At 38.7% G+C, this 16,732-nt stretch overlaps 4 long non-coding RNA genes across 4 annotated transcripts; 2 read left to right on the top strand and 2 right to left on the bottom strand.

Moving 5' to 3' along the window:
- Window positions 1-4,531: 4,531 nt before the first annotated feature.
- Window positions 4,532-6,259, bottom strand: LOC125197808 (uncharacterized). The gene is made up of 2 exons (XR_007172245.2): window positions 5,592-6,259; window positions 4,532-4,707 (listed from the first exon to the last, which is right to left on the bottom strand). It is a non-coding gene; the product is annotated as an uncharacterized LOC125197808 (long non-coding RNA).
- On the top strand, window positions 4,926-7,183 carry LOC125198774 (uncharacterized). Its single transcript, XR_016130441.1, has 3 exons — window positions 4,926-5,317; window positions 6,304-6,368; window positions 6,898-7,183. It is a non-coding gene; the product is annotated as an uncharacterized LOC125198774 (long non-coding RNA).
- Window positions 7,184-12,295: 5,112 nt separating this feature from the next.
- Window positions 12,296-14,080, bottom strand: LOC125187261 (uncharacterized). The gene is made up of 2 exons (XR_016130392.1): window positions 13,413-14,080; window positions 12,296-12,528 (listed from the first exon to the last, which is right to left on the bottom strand). It is a non-coding gene; the product is annotated as an uncharacterized LOC125187261 (long non-coding RNA).
- Window positions 12,747-15,004, top strand: LOC125187260 (uncharacterized). Its single transcript, XR_007170585.2, has 3 exons — window positions 12,747-13,138; window positions 14,125-14,189; window positions 14,719-15,004. It is a non-coding gene; the product is annotated as an uncharacterized LOC125187260 (long non-coding RNA).
- The last annotated feature ends 1,728 nt before the right edge of the window (window positions 15,005-16,732 follow it).

The following is a 16,732-nucleotide window of genomic DNA, read 5'->3' as shown; positions in this document are numbered from 1 at the left end:
TGAGTAGATTAACCATAAAACTTTTCAAATTCTCACAACTGTAAAATTAAAATTTTGTACCCTCAAGCAGAGGTCAATACGCATTAAAATTTTAACATTTTTACTGGTCACAACACCGACGAATAGTCCAGAGACCGCAGCACGACATGGCCGCCAAATGTTGCCTAAGCACGACCATTAGATTTAGCATTACAGTATCTCGTTTCTACAACACGCTCCCATAACAATGCTCATGCGTTGATAACAAGACCAAGTTATCTCGTAAATTCTGTTTAGACTTCTGAAACTTGTAATTTCTTAGGATTATTGTCCCCACAACATGGGTGGCGATAATATTGGAAACTACTTTCTAGTCCATACTATTTACAATTGAGAAGTCCATCTATATGAACTCGCTATTTCTTAGGATTATTGTCCCCACAACATAGGTGACGATAAGATTCAGAAACTAGCTTCATAAGTTGTGGACCAATCGACGGAGACCATATACAAACTTAGTTCGTAATTATCGCTTAGATATTTAAGTTATGGTTGTCATTAATTATCCTTAGCCTTAGGGCAGATTAAAGGCTTAATTTAATTCTGTTGGTATTTAATTGACTGGATAATTAAATCTTTTATAATCTTTTAAACATCTTATTAAAGGATAATATATTAATTACTAAAGTTTAATCCATATTCACGTCTTCTATAAGATTTATCTAAAATAATTAATTATTTATATCTTTGACGGACATGAATAAATAAACTTAAAATAATTCCTTATTAAGATTGGGAAGAGAATAATATATTTTATTATTTAATGAAATCCTACATATCTATCCTTATTAGGATTCTAGATATATATAATATAATTTAGGAAACCATTAAATTATTCTTGTCCACATCATCTAGGATTAAAAGATATCCCTAGATATGGTCAATAATCTAAATATTCCTAAAATCTAGGGAAATCTTCCCAAAATATTTTATTTCCATTTAAATAATAATATTTTAATGATATCTTTTAATATAAAAATTAAATAATTATTAAAATAATGTTTCATCATTATCTCATCGTACGGGGTTCGCACGTACGACGAACAACGAAATCACGCCGAGACTTCTCGCCGGATCGGCGGGTTCGCCGTCCAGCCGTCGCCGGCAGCCGGCACAAGGCACGGCCGCTTCCTTTTCTCCCACAACAGCGTAGACGCGCTGCCTTACCCATTGTCGACGTCGGCCTCAGCGTGGCGAAAGCCGCGCCGCTCCGGCGACTCCCCACCATCGCCTGCGACATGCTGCCGGGTTGCAGCGGCCACCGCACATGGCAGAGCCGCTCCCGACCGGCGTCGCGCGACCTGGGTCTAAATAGGGTTAGGGTTAGGGTTCTTGCGGGCGGTAGGGCCGCCGCTGCTCTCGGGCGAGCAGCGGCTTGCGTCGACTGCCCACACCGTCGATCGCCGCGTGCGCTGGAGAACTGCTGGCTTCGCGGTCTCGCCGGCGGAGTGGACGAGCCCAAGGTCGTGTTCACGTCGCCGCGTGATCGCTCCAACTCTCCCACTCGTCAGCCGCGATTTCCGAGGTGTTCCGGGACTGGCGGTCTCGCCTGCGGCGCGCACGAGGCCTCCCTCGTCTGCGTATCGTTCCCTCGTCGCGCGATGCGTCTCGGCGCAAGCGCCGACGAATCGCACGTCTCTTTCGTTCCAAAAAATTTGAGTTCTTTGTTTCGATAGTTCTTGAGTTCATCATTCATAAAATTATTACAACTAAAAACAAGAACATGCTTCGAAAACAAAAACGCATGCATACATGAATTTCGCGAAATTTAAATCAAAATAATCAGAGCCAAAGACTGGCTCTGATACCAATTGAAGGGGTTGCCAGCGGAAGCGCTCATATAAATCAATTACAGATAATTCAGATCTATTTAGCGGATTATTTAGACAAATTCTATTCGCGTAATTATCTCACGTATCATGCTCATAACTCAAATAATAACATGCTTTAAATTAATTGAAACCTAAAACATGCTTTTCTAAGGTTCAGCCATTATACCTTGATGATTCTCCAAAGAATCGAAGATGGCTAGCGCCTTCTCCACGTGAAAATCTTTAGTACAAAACCACGGATCTTCTGACTGGTTCCCGGACTGTGAACTGATATCAGGGTGGGCTGATCTCACCAGTGCACTAGGACTTAAATAGAGAAGACAGAAATCCTTTCCCACTTAGGAGAAAAATTCGACCACTACTAGGAGTAGAGGGGGCCGAAAATTTTAGAGAAAAATTAAGTGTATTTTCTGTCTCATTTATTCTCCTATTTATAATAAGTCACATATTGGGCCCAATCAGGGATCTATGGAAGGCTTTGGATATGGGCTCCTCCAATTAGCTTTTTACTAATTAAATTAAACCCAGTTTAATATAAGCTTGAAATTGGAATATTACGAGCAGCCACTACAGAAGTAATACTGCACTCCCCATCCAAATCCGAAATTATAAGTACTTCGGGTTTCCAATACTTTATATTTATTTCCCGCGCTTAAGATAGAAACATCCATTAATTAATTATTGTCTGCTATGGACTTAATTAATCAATATCTTATTTATTCCAAGAGAGGACTCAGCAAGAAATTCTTATTTATTATTCATAGAGTAATTATACTCCAACTAGCTATGTTCCGAATAATAAAACCTTATTTCAAGCTTCTCTTGAGGATGTTATCAAACGAGACTCACCTCGCGCACGATTCAACATAATAGCAATCCTAGCACCGCTAGATATTAATCACCACTACCCAATATACCAGGCTTATTGGGTTGCGAAAAACCCGAACCATTTGGTAAGTCAAAGTAGTGCATAATCAATACCGTATGCTCAATGCTAACGTACATTGATTGAGAAATAATTTACGAGACCTCGTCTTTCAGTAGATAGCATAAAAACTGTCTCGCTGTTAGATCCATTCAGTGCTATACCACACCAATGTCATCTTATTTCAGTAAGGCTTAGAAATAATCGGACTGACATTGCAACCTTTCACGATAGGTAGTCTAAGCCTATCTAGGTTGTGAAATTATTCTTTTTCTTTGTTTAGAACTGACCGTGTTACCTTAAAGTGAACGACGCCCACAATCGGTCTACTAAAACAAAGACTTAGACTTTGTTAAGTTACTTATACATTTAAATATGCAATAAACATCCATTAAATGTAAAACATAACAACATTGTGACAAAAATAATCTGTTTATTCATTTGGAAAATAAAATAAGAGTTTTAACAGTATTCAATCACTCGAAAGGTGATTTCTAGTAAACAAACTCTAACACGTGGATCGTCCCCAATCGGGGTTCGGCTACTACCGGCCCAATAAGGACGCGATCAACAACCCTTCTCAGCAATTCCAATCCTCCCAATTCCAATACACCCGATCCCCTCTATCTGAATCTGATAGATTCACGTTGGAACAGTTGATGGGAACACCACCAGAGACCCCGGTGTCCGGTACTTAAGTCGGTCGCGGGCGAAGTCAAGGCGTTGGGGGGCGAAATGGTGGAAATGGTGGGGGGTGAAGCCAAGGTGGTGGTCGAGGCGCTGGCCGCCAAGGAGAGCAGGGGACCGGAGGAGGTGTTGGGCGAAGTAGTGGGCGAGGCGGTGGAGGCCGGCGGTCGACCTACTACAGCAATGAAGAATCCCTTGCTATAGCGAGAGCCTGGTCGGCGGTCACGACCGATTCTATAATCGGTACGGATCAGACCGACGTTTGCTTTTGGAATCACGTTCTCGAAGTGTACAACGAATTTAAAGCAGATGGGAGCGTCGAGCGTACAGCTAGCCAGCTCCGGAAGAAGTTCGGAAGGATTACTAAAGCGTTGAAGAGGTTCAGTGGCATATACGAGACCCAACTCCGCCTTGCTAAGAGCGGCCGCACCGAAGCCGACGTACGAGCGTTGTCGTATCAGTTGTACAATACTGACTCGTGGCCGAAGTTTACCTACTGGGACGAATACCTCGTTTTGCGAGACTGCCCGAAATTCAGGACCCTGATCGACAAAGATCCTGTCTCTGGGCCGAAGCGGACTAGACTGGGCGTCGCCGGCAACTACAGCAGTAGTAGTGACTCACGCGCCTTCGACCTGAACGATGATGCTTCGGAGGACGAGCCCCACTCCAGACTCTCTCGGCGCCCACGTCCGCAGGGCCAGCGTGCCGCAATCCAAGAATCTAGAACTTGCTCTCAATTCTCCGCTGCGACCTCTACAGCAGTGCCCTCAACACCGAGGGCGGCTTTGACTCATACCCTAGAGGTCCAGATGATGAAGCAACTTTCGGAGAATTTGGCCTTGTACGAGAAGTCAACTGATCCGGTGTAATACCCCGCTCAAATTAACGTCCTTGAACGTTTATCGAGTAAATAATTATATTAAAGCAAGTAGTATTTTAAACTCTATGTTTTGTGGTATTAAAATTCTTGATGAGTTTTAATTGATAGTTAAGAGCCAACGTGAAACTAATTTTGATCAAGGACTTTAATGTACAAGAGGATACATGAAACGATAAAATAATTGCCCATGTACATTTATAAAGCAGAGGGATATTAAATGTCTATTTACAGAATATAGTCTTTTCTCTTCAAATGAGAAATGTATTAATTTATGATGTTACAAAAATGAGCTAAAGCTTCTTCGCAAAGCTAGTATTCTATCTTCAGGAAACCCCAACTTCCTACAAATGATGGGACAAGTCAGAAACGACAGTGTAATAATAGTGTAGTAACAAAAATAACTTCTACCATCTTTAACCATAGTCAACATGTGAATAGTGCAACACTATTCACTGAAAATGACATGGAGTCATCACATAAGTATATGCATCACGTTTTATAATTCAAGTGTATATATATATGTGTGTATATAAAGGCGAGTCATTATTTTCTGCAAAATCTGCAGACAGGAATTTAAATCAAGGGAGACATATCCCCAAAATCAGGAAGAGCGTTGAATTAAAAGCTTTCAATTATTTTTTTTGTTGCATGCGAGTGTCGGCAGAAAGTAGTATAAGGAAGGAGAGTTGTGAAATTTCAAGTTTCATAACTTCTCTGAGGCATCACTTTGCTACACACACCAAAATCCAGTATCACACTTATGTGACGCACTCTCAAACCTTTTTCTACCAAAATCATACGCACCTAAAATCTTTTTTTTTCACCCAAAATTTTAAGCAAGCAGACAAAAAAGTTTTCCATCTTTCCTAGCGAGTTTCAAGCAAGCATTTTTCAAGAAGGAGAATTTCAAGCAGAAGCACTTCTAAATAAACCTTTTATCGTTCTTTTGAGGTAATGGTTTTCAAACCGCAAGTTAACTCTTTTCAAGTTTTATCAAGCACGTCATGTTAGCGTGAATTCATATAGAACATAGAATCACAACCAAGCATGCTCTCCTTTTACCAAATGCGTCATATTTGTTTTTATTCAAGAAACTAGAAAATCTCCTAACATGTTTCAAAATAAGCCTCTTGTTTTAGCAGCCACTTCGGAAATTTATAATAGAAAATCTAACCGTCCAAATGAAATTTCCTTTGGTCATAATGAAGTAAGATAAGTTGTTTACCTTCCTTTAAAATTTCAGAACGATCGGACTACGTTTGAACCCCCGATCGTATAGAAAATCGACGCTGCTACTGTAGAAACCGACAGCCACTTCCGAAATTATTTCTGGAAAATCTAACCGTTAAAATTTGATCTCCTTCGGTAAGAATGATCCTTTATGAGTCTTCTACCTTTGGTTAAAATTTCGTGACAATCGGATGTTGTTTGAATTCCCGATCGTGAAGAAACTCGAGGCTGCACCTTGTGTGGCGAAAATTTAGAAAAGAAAAAGAAAGAGAGAGAGAGAGTTAGGAAGAGAATAGAGATAAATGATGATAAGAAAGAAGTTACGTATAGCAGCTAGTTTGACTCAGTAGGTAATTGAAATAATGATTTTGCTCCCTTGACTTTTGGGCCTTTCAAATATCAAATGAGTGTTAGACTAAAATTAATTAGTCCTTATTTGGAATTCATTATTTATGATTGAATTAATCGCTCGAGATAAAATTCTCTTGAATTAATTTTGAGTAAGTGGGTTTGTATGTAAATCCTCAAGTTTATTAAATTAATTAATCTCTCGATTAATTAATACCAATAATTAAATCTACGGGTTTAATTAAAGTGAATGAGTTTATGAAAGAGAGAAGGAAAATAGGATGCATATCCTAAGAGCATATCATCCGCTATTGTTATTTCTTTGAACCTAAATAGTTTATTATCTTCTATTGGACAAGGTCCATCTCAAGGAATTTAACTCCAAGTGGGTTAATATTGTCATACGGAGTAAGAAGCATACGAGGTGAACTTTCCTATCCTACAATGGATAAAAGTATGAAGAATTATTTTATGATGATTAAGTATGAAAATAATGTTGTCATGCCTTATATGTTTTGTTTTATGTATGATGCCTATCTGTTTGGTTATACCGAATGTGCTATGCCAAATAAAGTAAGAAATCGAATTCGGGTCCCAGCAAGGGGAGAGTCCCTATTTGGACTAGTGTACACGTGGACCGTGTGTCATCGAGAGGGTTGGCCGGTCCGGTGCTCGTGGAAAGTGGCCACTTTCCCGGCACATGAAAGTTAAGGTGACCGTAGGAGAATACCATCTCTACGGCACAAGATGTACAGATATGGCAAAGAACAGAAAAAACTTAGACTGTGCAGTCGAAAAATGGTATTTAGTAAACTCAGGTCTTTTTAATAAAATCCCTGAGTGTTACTGTGATAATGGCTTGACAATATTTTCAAATGTATTATTGTAGTTTTCGGCAATGTGTTCACTGAGTACTTTTGTACTCAGCCATGCATGTACTTCTAAATGTGCAGGTTGAGCTGTGATGGAGGGAAGGGTGCTAATTAAACCAGACCTACTTATAGTTCCATTCAATACTCTCGGAGGTTCGTGTCTTCATACATGGAACCGCGTTCAGTTCCTTCCGCTGTGCATTAAAGCAAGTGAAATTCTTTATTTCTCTAAAGACTCTGATAATTAACCAGTATATTGTATTGTCCCCGACTCGAGTCATTGTGATCGAGCCATTCTATTCATGTATTCAATGTTTATACTCTACAGTCAGAAAGTTCAACCATGAAGTCCATTTTTTTTACCCAACCCGCATTCTTATTATCCACCGCAGTCACGGTATAACGAACCTTGCTATAGTTAGCAAAGTTGGGTCGTGACAGAGTGGTATCAGAGCAGTTCTTTTCTGGCTTGAACCCGAGAGTCTTCTTTCAGCCATTGTCTAGACTCGTTTTGCTAGACTAACCCAGTAGCCTAATAAGGTCTCAGCACTCCAACTCATCACGCTCAACCAAGAAAGAAGTAATTTCCTCTCCCAAGGTAAAGTTGATGATATTCAAACACGTGAGCAATAGAGATTTCTTGCTCTATTTATATGCATGATAGATGAATGAAGTAACTCGTACTCTTTAAAGTGGATCCTTGAATGAAGTAGTGTGTTTTTACTATATGGGCCTTAATAGTGACAACTACACCGTGCTGATAAATTCTGTCTAGGAGTCTGGATTTTAAGTGGGACAGACGTGACCCCTCCAGTTCTTTCTGGGAATTTATTAGGAATGGAAATTCTATCAAGGGGATTGACGAATCAACTTGAGGAAATTTTGAATCGGTTCGTCACACTATTTAGAGATTTTATCTACAATAGAAAGAATTCATTTCCGCTTTCCTGAGCGGGAAATAAATGGTAACTAAAGTAAGTGAACGGCGTTGCTAGGCATGCTTCAAGTATTCTAGCCATATGAATACTTCAAATCGACTATCATCTAAATGCAAATACCACATATGACACCTTAGAGTATCACCCAAGCATTTTCCGATGCTTGAAAATAATAAATGGTTAGGAATCTAAGCCCTCTTAGATTTCTTCTATATGCAATATATGGTGAACGGGTGTTTTCTACAGATGACTAGTAAGGAAAGCGCTGAACGAAAACGTAACATCGCACGAGCTGCTCGCGTGATCGCAAGATACCGGAACTATGCTCCCAGTCCCAATGATGATTTAGGGGAATTCCTTTCACACTATCGTCGACTGTGGGTCGATGCCCATCAATACGGAGTAACAGGCTTTGATGGGATTTATCGAGTGATCCTTCTACTACCAGTTGATTGGCAGTTATGGGCTGCAGGAATTGCTCACCGATACATTGGCTACATGGACCCCCAGTTTGATCTAATAGGAGACATGCTAGGATTTCTATGGGAAGTCCATTATACGTACATCGTATACGGTCAGGTTCCCCAAGGATCCCGCGCGCAACCTGAAAATCCAGTCCCAGCAATAGAAAAGCAAGAAGCAAAGCAGCCTACTCCTCAATCTCAGAAGAAACCTTCAACAACCATCCAAATACGACCAACAAAGAAAACGAATGAAGCAGGACCATCTCAAAGGAACCTAGAGTTAATCATCGATTCATCATCATCGTCATCAACTTCATCCGAGAGTGATAAGTCTGTAGACATAGAGGCAAACAATCAACGACTCAAGGCTATGTGCGAGGCACACCGACGGGCCAAGGCCGTAGTCAAGTCGAAGCCCAAGAAGAATTCCTTCCCACGAGCCACTTACACTGGAATGCTGCCTTTACGGATCCTTGATAATCCACGCCCCTCCCTAGTTCGAGCAAGGCCCAGCCCACCATCGGAAGAGACCTCTGTGGGCAACATGAAGCGACCGAAGATGAAGCTAGATAAGAAGGATGCCTCCCCAAACCTTGCTGGTAGCAAGTCTAGACCACAGTCCCCTTGGACAGATCTCCTTGAACCAGAACCCAATGCACCCTCGAAGTCCAAGCAGAAAACGAAGCATCTCGATGAGATTGCTTCTAATGAAAACATGGAGCATCACCAGCGTGAGTCAACTGAAGCCCAAATGGCACGTAGAAAGAGTAGTGCGGCTATGACCAATGCCGATAAAAGCTCCGAGAAGGAGAATTCCGAGGAAGATCCCAACGGCAATCCAGACATCAACCCTACCCAACCTGCACCATAACCTTGATATCCCAGAGTGTTTCCCAGTTGTGACCATGATGTCTGTCTACTTGTAACCAGTTGCTATGATAAGACACCGTCCCCTTTAAGCCAGTTTCCTTTATATCTATTCTGTTATATCCCTTTTCATTATTGTCTTTTTCGGCAAGCTATATAAGAAAGTTGTATCTTAGAGACCATAAGTATCGTTTATGATTTCATGTTAGTGTTCAAGTACGCTATCAATTACGCTTCGAACAAAACACCACCCAAGAGAGTCAAACGACCCAAAATCCATGAGTAAAGACATGGAAAGGAATAATAACTGAAGTAAGGTGAATGAAAGGAGAGACATGAGATTACAACATCTTTACCGCCACTACTTGAATCGTTTCCACTAGTCGAATTAAAATGAACTAACTCTACGAAAAAAAAAGGGCCTATCAACATTCGATGAAATAGGAGACCCAGCTAAAACCGATACGTAGATTACATGAGCCAAAGTGTATACTCTACTTTCTATGTTACACCAAGCAGAAATGTTTAGGCTGCGTACAGTACCTTTCCAGCCAACTAGTTTGGTGGGAAGTACGTAGAAGATAATGACATCGAGCAACCAACAGACATGACTTGGAACAAGCCAATGGAGGATTGTACGACAAGTACATTATTAAAACATATCGTAATAATAATAATAAATAAATAAAGATTGTTACAATCCGAAACATAGAAGAATTTCAGTAACCAACTATGACCTACACACCAAGATATGCCCACTCGAGTGGATATAGAAAAATGCGCGGGACGAGAATGACATTAACCAGCTACGTAGGACTATCATACCCCGAGCCCTCTATCAAGTTTAGGCATCGAGACGCCCACACCGAAGTAAAACCAATATTGATTACAATGCTCATACCAGAACCTCGAAGCAAAGGGAAGCGGAAGAAAATGTGACGTCAATAACAAAGGGAATTGCGATCATGATAGAACTAAATGAAAGAATTAAGAAAGCCAACTGCTTCCGACCTGTAAGGGAGAACTATTAAACCAATGCTACCTAGTATTCTAAATATAACAAGAACCACTATAGAATCGGGACTTGATTTATCAAGAATTATCATTTCTAGTAAATCACCTAAGCCTCCAGAAGTAGGAGCAAGAGCGAATCCGTGCCAACAACTGGAAGCATTTTAAGTTCAACCCTAGATGAACCAGCAATAACTACCTCGTTGACGACATTGATAAAGAGTCATGTCACAAACAGGGACGTACGCACGAAGGCAAAGGCAGCCTGAAAAGAGACACGAAAGATTTGCAAATAACTTAGGACTCACTATAGGATACTTTGAGTCGAAAATAAGAGTAACTCCATCAGTAGGAATGAATCGTAAAGACCTCTTGCACACGCCAAAAGTTTAAGAATCACGTTAGGGGAAGAACGTAAAGCCTTAACTCAAGACTTAGAATTTTGGACATTATGAATGGAGGAGATGACTGAAAATCACGTCACAATCCAAGGAATGACAAATTGCTTTCCTAGCCTTATGATAGAAAATAAGATCCAACGAGATTACCATGGATACCCATGCAAGTACCACGCTAGTGATGTTTTCTTTACCTCGTAACCAAACCGATAAGTAGAAGAAAGAAAGAAATATCGAAAATTGAAATGCCATGCGAATGTCCAGGCCTATTTCTCAACACTTTACCCAAATAACCATCAGGTTAACAATTAGAGTTCACCTTCGACCTCTAGAAAACCATACCAGACAAAGGAAAGTCAAATCACACAACGTATAACTCGGTAGACCCCTAAATTCAGGCTTTCTCAAACCTAACGTATTGCCCGGAAGATCATCCGTACTTACTCCAAGGAAAAGAGGGAACGTTGATAATGTTCATAGACAAAGTGGTTCGATCAACTAAAGAGAGCTGATGTATTTTGTAGATAAAGTCGAAATACGACTGTCGCCAACCATAAATACAACCAAATAACATATCCTGGAGAGCCCTTTCCAATATTGATATGAAAGAGACCTTTTTATCTTGATATGATCATAAGGAATAAATGGTAATAACATGTATAAACAGTATACGAGAAACTTAGGAAATGTGTATCCAACAAGTTTATCTTCGTCTCCATAGATGACGTACCTACCTATCCGGATGATAAGAAGGAAAACGTTAGCCAAATAAGTGCGAAAAGGCTCTGCGCTAAGCTTTACAAGTACGAATTGCGATTCAAACAAAGTGGAACCTAGAGCCACTGATAAAATCCCGATGGACCATCGAAAGGGGGAGTCGTGCCATTTTGGAGACCCCAATACCCGAATGAATTCAAGGTTTCTTAAGTATAGTTAGCCCCATCGAAAATACCAAAAATGCGAGGCCTATGAACTTACAATCCAAGGAGGAGCGCTAAAATTTTCACGGACCCTGTAAAAAGAAAAAGGCTTTCAAGAAGAACGGAACAACAGTACTAGTATTAATGATAATTGTACAAGAAACAAGCTAGGGTGCCAACACCGTACATCAAAGACTGGACTAAAATGTCCCTAATCATGTGAACTAGGTTTAACTTTTGAAGTAAACATGTTAAGGATCTAGAGGCATGAACTCTATAGAAATGCAATGTGAAATTCCGCAAATAACGAGAGTTTCCAATATATTTTTTTCTCTCTAGCAGAAGGTTTTAATAACAAACATGCCTTGTGCTCATCGCACGAAATTACCGTTTACTAAAGGAGACTAAGATTCCTATAAGTATCTCTTTTCCTCGAAAGAATAACTAAGATCGCCAAGGCGTTAAAATAGAAAAAAGGTAAAAGGGCTATCGAAGGAATGATCGTTTGATATTACTATCAAACTATGAAAAACGAACACGATTTTCCCGCATGTACAACCTGAAATGTTGTAAAGAGGAAATGATTAAATTTAAATATGAGTAATGATCTTTGACAGAAGTTCTTTGCGAGAGTTGCAATAGTTAAAGGACGAAATCATATAACAAAGTGAAAACACTGTGAAAGTACAAGGTCCATAGTTGTTCATAATTAAATCGTGCAAATTTCGGGACGAAATTTCTTTTAAGAGGGGTAGAATGTAATACCCCGCTCAAATTAACTTCCTTGAACGTTTATCGAGTAAATAATTATATTAAAGCAAGTAGTATTTTAAACTCTATGTTTTGTGGTATTAAAATTCTTGATGAGTTTTAATTGATAGTTAAGAGCCAACGTGAAACTAATTTTGATCAAGGACTTTAATGTACAAGAGGATACATGAAACAATAAAATAATTGCCCATGTACATTTATAAAGCAGAGGGATATTAAATGTCTATTTACAGAATATAGTCATTTCTCTTCAAATGAGAAATGTATTAATTTATGATGTTACAAAAATGAGCTAAAGCTTCTTCGCAAAGCTAGTATTCTATCTTCAGGAAACCCCAACTTCCTACAAATGATGGGACAAGTCAGAAACGACAGTGTAATAATAGTGTAGTAACAAAAATAACTTCTACCATCTTTAACCATAGTCAACATGTGAATAGTGCAACACTATTCACTGAAAATGACATGGAGTCATCACATAAGTATATGCATCACGTTTTATAATTCAAGTGTATATATATATGTGTGTATATAAAGGCGAGTCATTATTTTCTGCAAAATCTGCAGACAGGAATTTAAATCAAGGGAGACATATCCCCAAAATCAGGAAGAGCGTTGAATTAAAAGCTTTCAATTATTTTTTTTGTTGCATGCGAGTGTCGGCAGAAAGTAGTATAAGGAAGGAGAGTTGTGAAATTTCAAGTTTCATAACTTCTCTGAGGCATCACTTTGCTACACACACCAAAATCCAGTATCACACTTATGTGACGCACTCTCAAACCTTTTTCTACCAAAATCATACGCACCTAAAATCTTTTTTTTTCACCCAAAATTTTAAGCAAGCAGACAAAAAAGTTTTCCATCTTTCCTAGCGAGTTTCAAGCAAGCATTTTTCAAGAAGGAGAATTTCAAGCAGAAGCACTTCTAAATAAACCTTTTATCGTTCTTTTGAGGTAATGGTTTTCAAACCGCAAGTTAACTCTTTTCAAGTTTTATCAAGCACGTCATGTTAGCGTGAATTCATATAGAACATAGAATCACAACCAAGCATGCTCTCCTTTTACCAAATGCGTCATATTTGTTTTTATTCAAGAAACTAGAAAATCTCCTAACATGTTTCAAAATAAGCCTCTTGTTTTAGCAGCCACTTCGGAAATTTATAATAGAAAATCTAACCGTCCAAATGAAATTTCCTTTGGTCATAATGAAGTAAGATAAGTTGTTTACCTTCCTTTAAAATTTCAGAACGATCGGACTACGTTTGAACCCCCGATCGTATAGAAAATCGACGCTGCTACTGTAGAAACCGACAGCCACTTCCGAAATTATTTCTGGAAAATCTAACCGTTAAAATTTGATCTCCTTCGGTAAGAATGATCCTTTATGAGTCTTCTACCTTTGGTTAAAATTTCGTGACAATCGGATGTTGTTTGAATTCCCGATCGTGAAGAAACTCGAGGCTGCACCTTGTGTGGCGAAAATTTAGAAAAGAAAAAGAAAGAGAGAGAGAGAGTTAGGAAGAGAATAGAGATAAATGATGATAAGAAAGAAGTTACGTATAGCAGCTAGTTTGACTCAGTAGGTAATTGAAATAATGATTTTGCTCCCTTGACTTTTGGGCCTTTCAAATATCAAATGAGTGTTAGACTAAAATTAATTAGTCCTTATTTGGAATTCATTATTTATGATTGAATTAATCGCTCGAGATAAAATTCTCTTGAATTAATTTTGAGTAAGTGGGTTTGTATGTAAATCCTCAAGTTTATTAAATTAATTAATCTCTCGATTAATTAATACCAATAATTAAATCTACGGGTTTAATTAAAGTGAATGAGTTTATGAAAGAGAGAAGGAAAATAGGATGCATATCCTAAGAGCATATCATCCGCTATTGTTATTTCTTTGAACCTAAATAGTTTATTATCTTCTATTGGACAAGGTCCATCTCAAGGAATTTAACTCCAAGTGGGTTAATATTGTCATACGGAGTAAGAAGCATACGAGGTGAACTTTCCTATCCTACAATGGATAAAAGTATGAAGAATTATTTTATGATGATTAAGTATGAAAATAATGTTGTCATGCCTTAAATGTTTTGTTTTATGTATGATGCCTATCTGTTTGGTTATACCGAATGTGCTATGCCAAATAAAGTAAGAAATCGAATTCGGGTCCCAGCAAGGGGAGAGTCCCTACTTGGACTAGTGTACACGTGGACCGTGTGTCATCGAGAGGGTTGGCCGGTCCGGTGCTCGTGGAAAGTGGCCACTTTCCCGGCACATGAAAGTTAAGGTGACCGTAGGAGAATACCATCTCTACGGCACAAGATGTACAGATATGGCAAAGAACAGAAAAAACTTAGACTGTGCAGTCGAAAAATGGTATTTAGTAAACTCAGGTCTTTTTAATAAAACCCCTGAGTGTTACTGTGATAATGGCTTGACAATATTTTCAAATGTATTATTGTAGTTTTCGGCAATGTGTTCACTGAGTACTTTTGTACTCAGCCCTGCATGTACTTCTAAATGTGCAGGTTGAGCTGTGATGGAGGGAAGGGTGCTAATTAAACCAGACCTACTTATAGTTCCATTCAATACTCTCGGAGGTTCGTGTCTTCATACATGGAACCGCGTTCAGTTCCTTCCGCTGTGCATTAAAGCAAGTGAAATTCTTTATTTCTCTAGAGACTCTGATAATTAACCAGTATATTGTATTGTCCCCGACTCGAGTCATTGTGATCGAGCCATTCTATTCATGTATTCAATGTTTATACTCTACAGTCAGAAAGTTCAACCATGAAGTCCATTTTTTTTACCCAACCCGCATTCTTATTATCCACCACAGTCACGGTATATTGAACCTTGCTATAGTTAGCAAAGTTGGGTCGTGACATCCGGACACCAAGAGATTCTTCTACGACCTCATTATTCGACTGAGGTCGAAGTTGGGGTGGGGCGAAGGGTCGCAGACGGGCGGTGCCAGCGGCAGTGGGGGCGATGCAAGTGGCAGTGGCGGCGGTGAAGATGATGTGATGGATGACGATGACGACACCGAGTAGGCGGGTAGTGTGCGTCATTTTTTTTTATTGTATTTAAAAAAAATTCATTGTATAATTTTACCTTATCTATAATACGACAAAAATTTGGTTTCAATTTTGAACACATTTAAAGTATGCCTTTTTTTTAAAGTATGCATTTTTTAATTATTATAGGAATATAATTTTTATTCTAGTAATATTAAAATATAACAAAAATGTATGAAAATAATTTAATTGTTCAAATATTAAAAAAAATGGTGACCCGGAGGGCCACCATTGTGGTAGCCAAGTTTTCATGGGCAAGGCCAAGTTTGTTGGGCATGCCCAAGAAATGGTGGCTTGGGCATGCCCAAGAGGGCCACTATTGTGGATACCCTTAGTCCACAATACATAATAAATGCAGATTCAATTAATGGCAGTCCCTATTTAAAAGTGATTCAAAACTTTCTCAAGGAGCTAACATTTTAGGGTATCAATGTCTTTTCACCAAACTGTCACTTTAAATTATGATAGATGATAGATGAGATAATAACCCAATATAAATAAATGATATGGCCTATAACACCACTATAATTAGTTTATTAAATATTTAAAATTCATCATACACAACTACAGAGACAATTCCCAGCACTCAACCAAGCAGTAATTAAAGAAAGCACTTAGTACTAATAAAACACTGATCGAATAAGCTCCTGCGCTCACTCTCCATAAACAACCACCGATATATCCAATGACGGACGCAGGATACAAAGCCCGTGGGGTCGGACAGATTCAATATTATTAATACTTATAATATTTTAAAAACTAAAAAACTTATTTACAGAAGCCCAAACCCCAACTCAATCTAAATTTCTAAATACTAAATCACACTTTTATAGAGTATATTAATATTATAATAAAATAAATTAATAGAATATAAAATCTATGTTCTATTTTAAGTAAAAGTAAAATAAAACTCCTATTACCAAATAGAAAAAATGTCAAAATGGACTCCTAATGCAGAATAGAGGTTGTACAAATTAAATAATTTTACTTTTATCTTTTGACTTAAATATTTATTTTTTAAAATTTGTATTTACATATATTTATAAAATTCAAAATATTTATTTTTTAAAATTTGTATTTACATATATTTATAAAATAATCACGTGATGAGTTATCAACATATTTTAAAATTAATAAAATTATAATGGAATTATAGTTGAAAATAGATTATAAACATAAATATCTTATAAGTAGTATTAATAATAGTAGTAACTAAGAGTGTCCACTGTAGGCGAGCCGCGGCTGGGCCACGGGAGAGCCGCGAGCCGCGGCTCCCTATAGTGAGAGGGGTGGGCAGCCGCGGCGGAGGGTGGACGTGGGCGCGGCATGATCGTGGCCTGGCCACGGCGCTTGGGCGCGAGCCGCGGCCCTCCTATAGTACCGGCCACGAGCCGCGGCTCCCCTTTTCCGATTTTTTTTTTTTTTTTTTAATTACTTCTACAAATATACACATTTTTCCCCAATT

Source organism: Salvia hispanica, chromosome 5 (genome assembly GCF_029641045.1).
Source record: "Salvia hispanica isolate PSC_SH4W2 chromosome 5, Shi_PSC_v1, whole genome shotgun sequence".
NCBI classification, from domain to species: Eukaryota; Viridiplantae; Streptophyta; class Magnoliopsida; order Lamiales; family Lamiaceae; genus Salvia; species Salvia hispanica.
The sequence above is the reverse complement of the archived record's forward strand: the minus strand, read 5'-3'. Positions and strand labels throughout refer to the sequence as shown.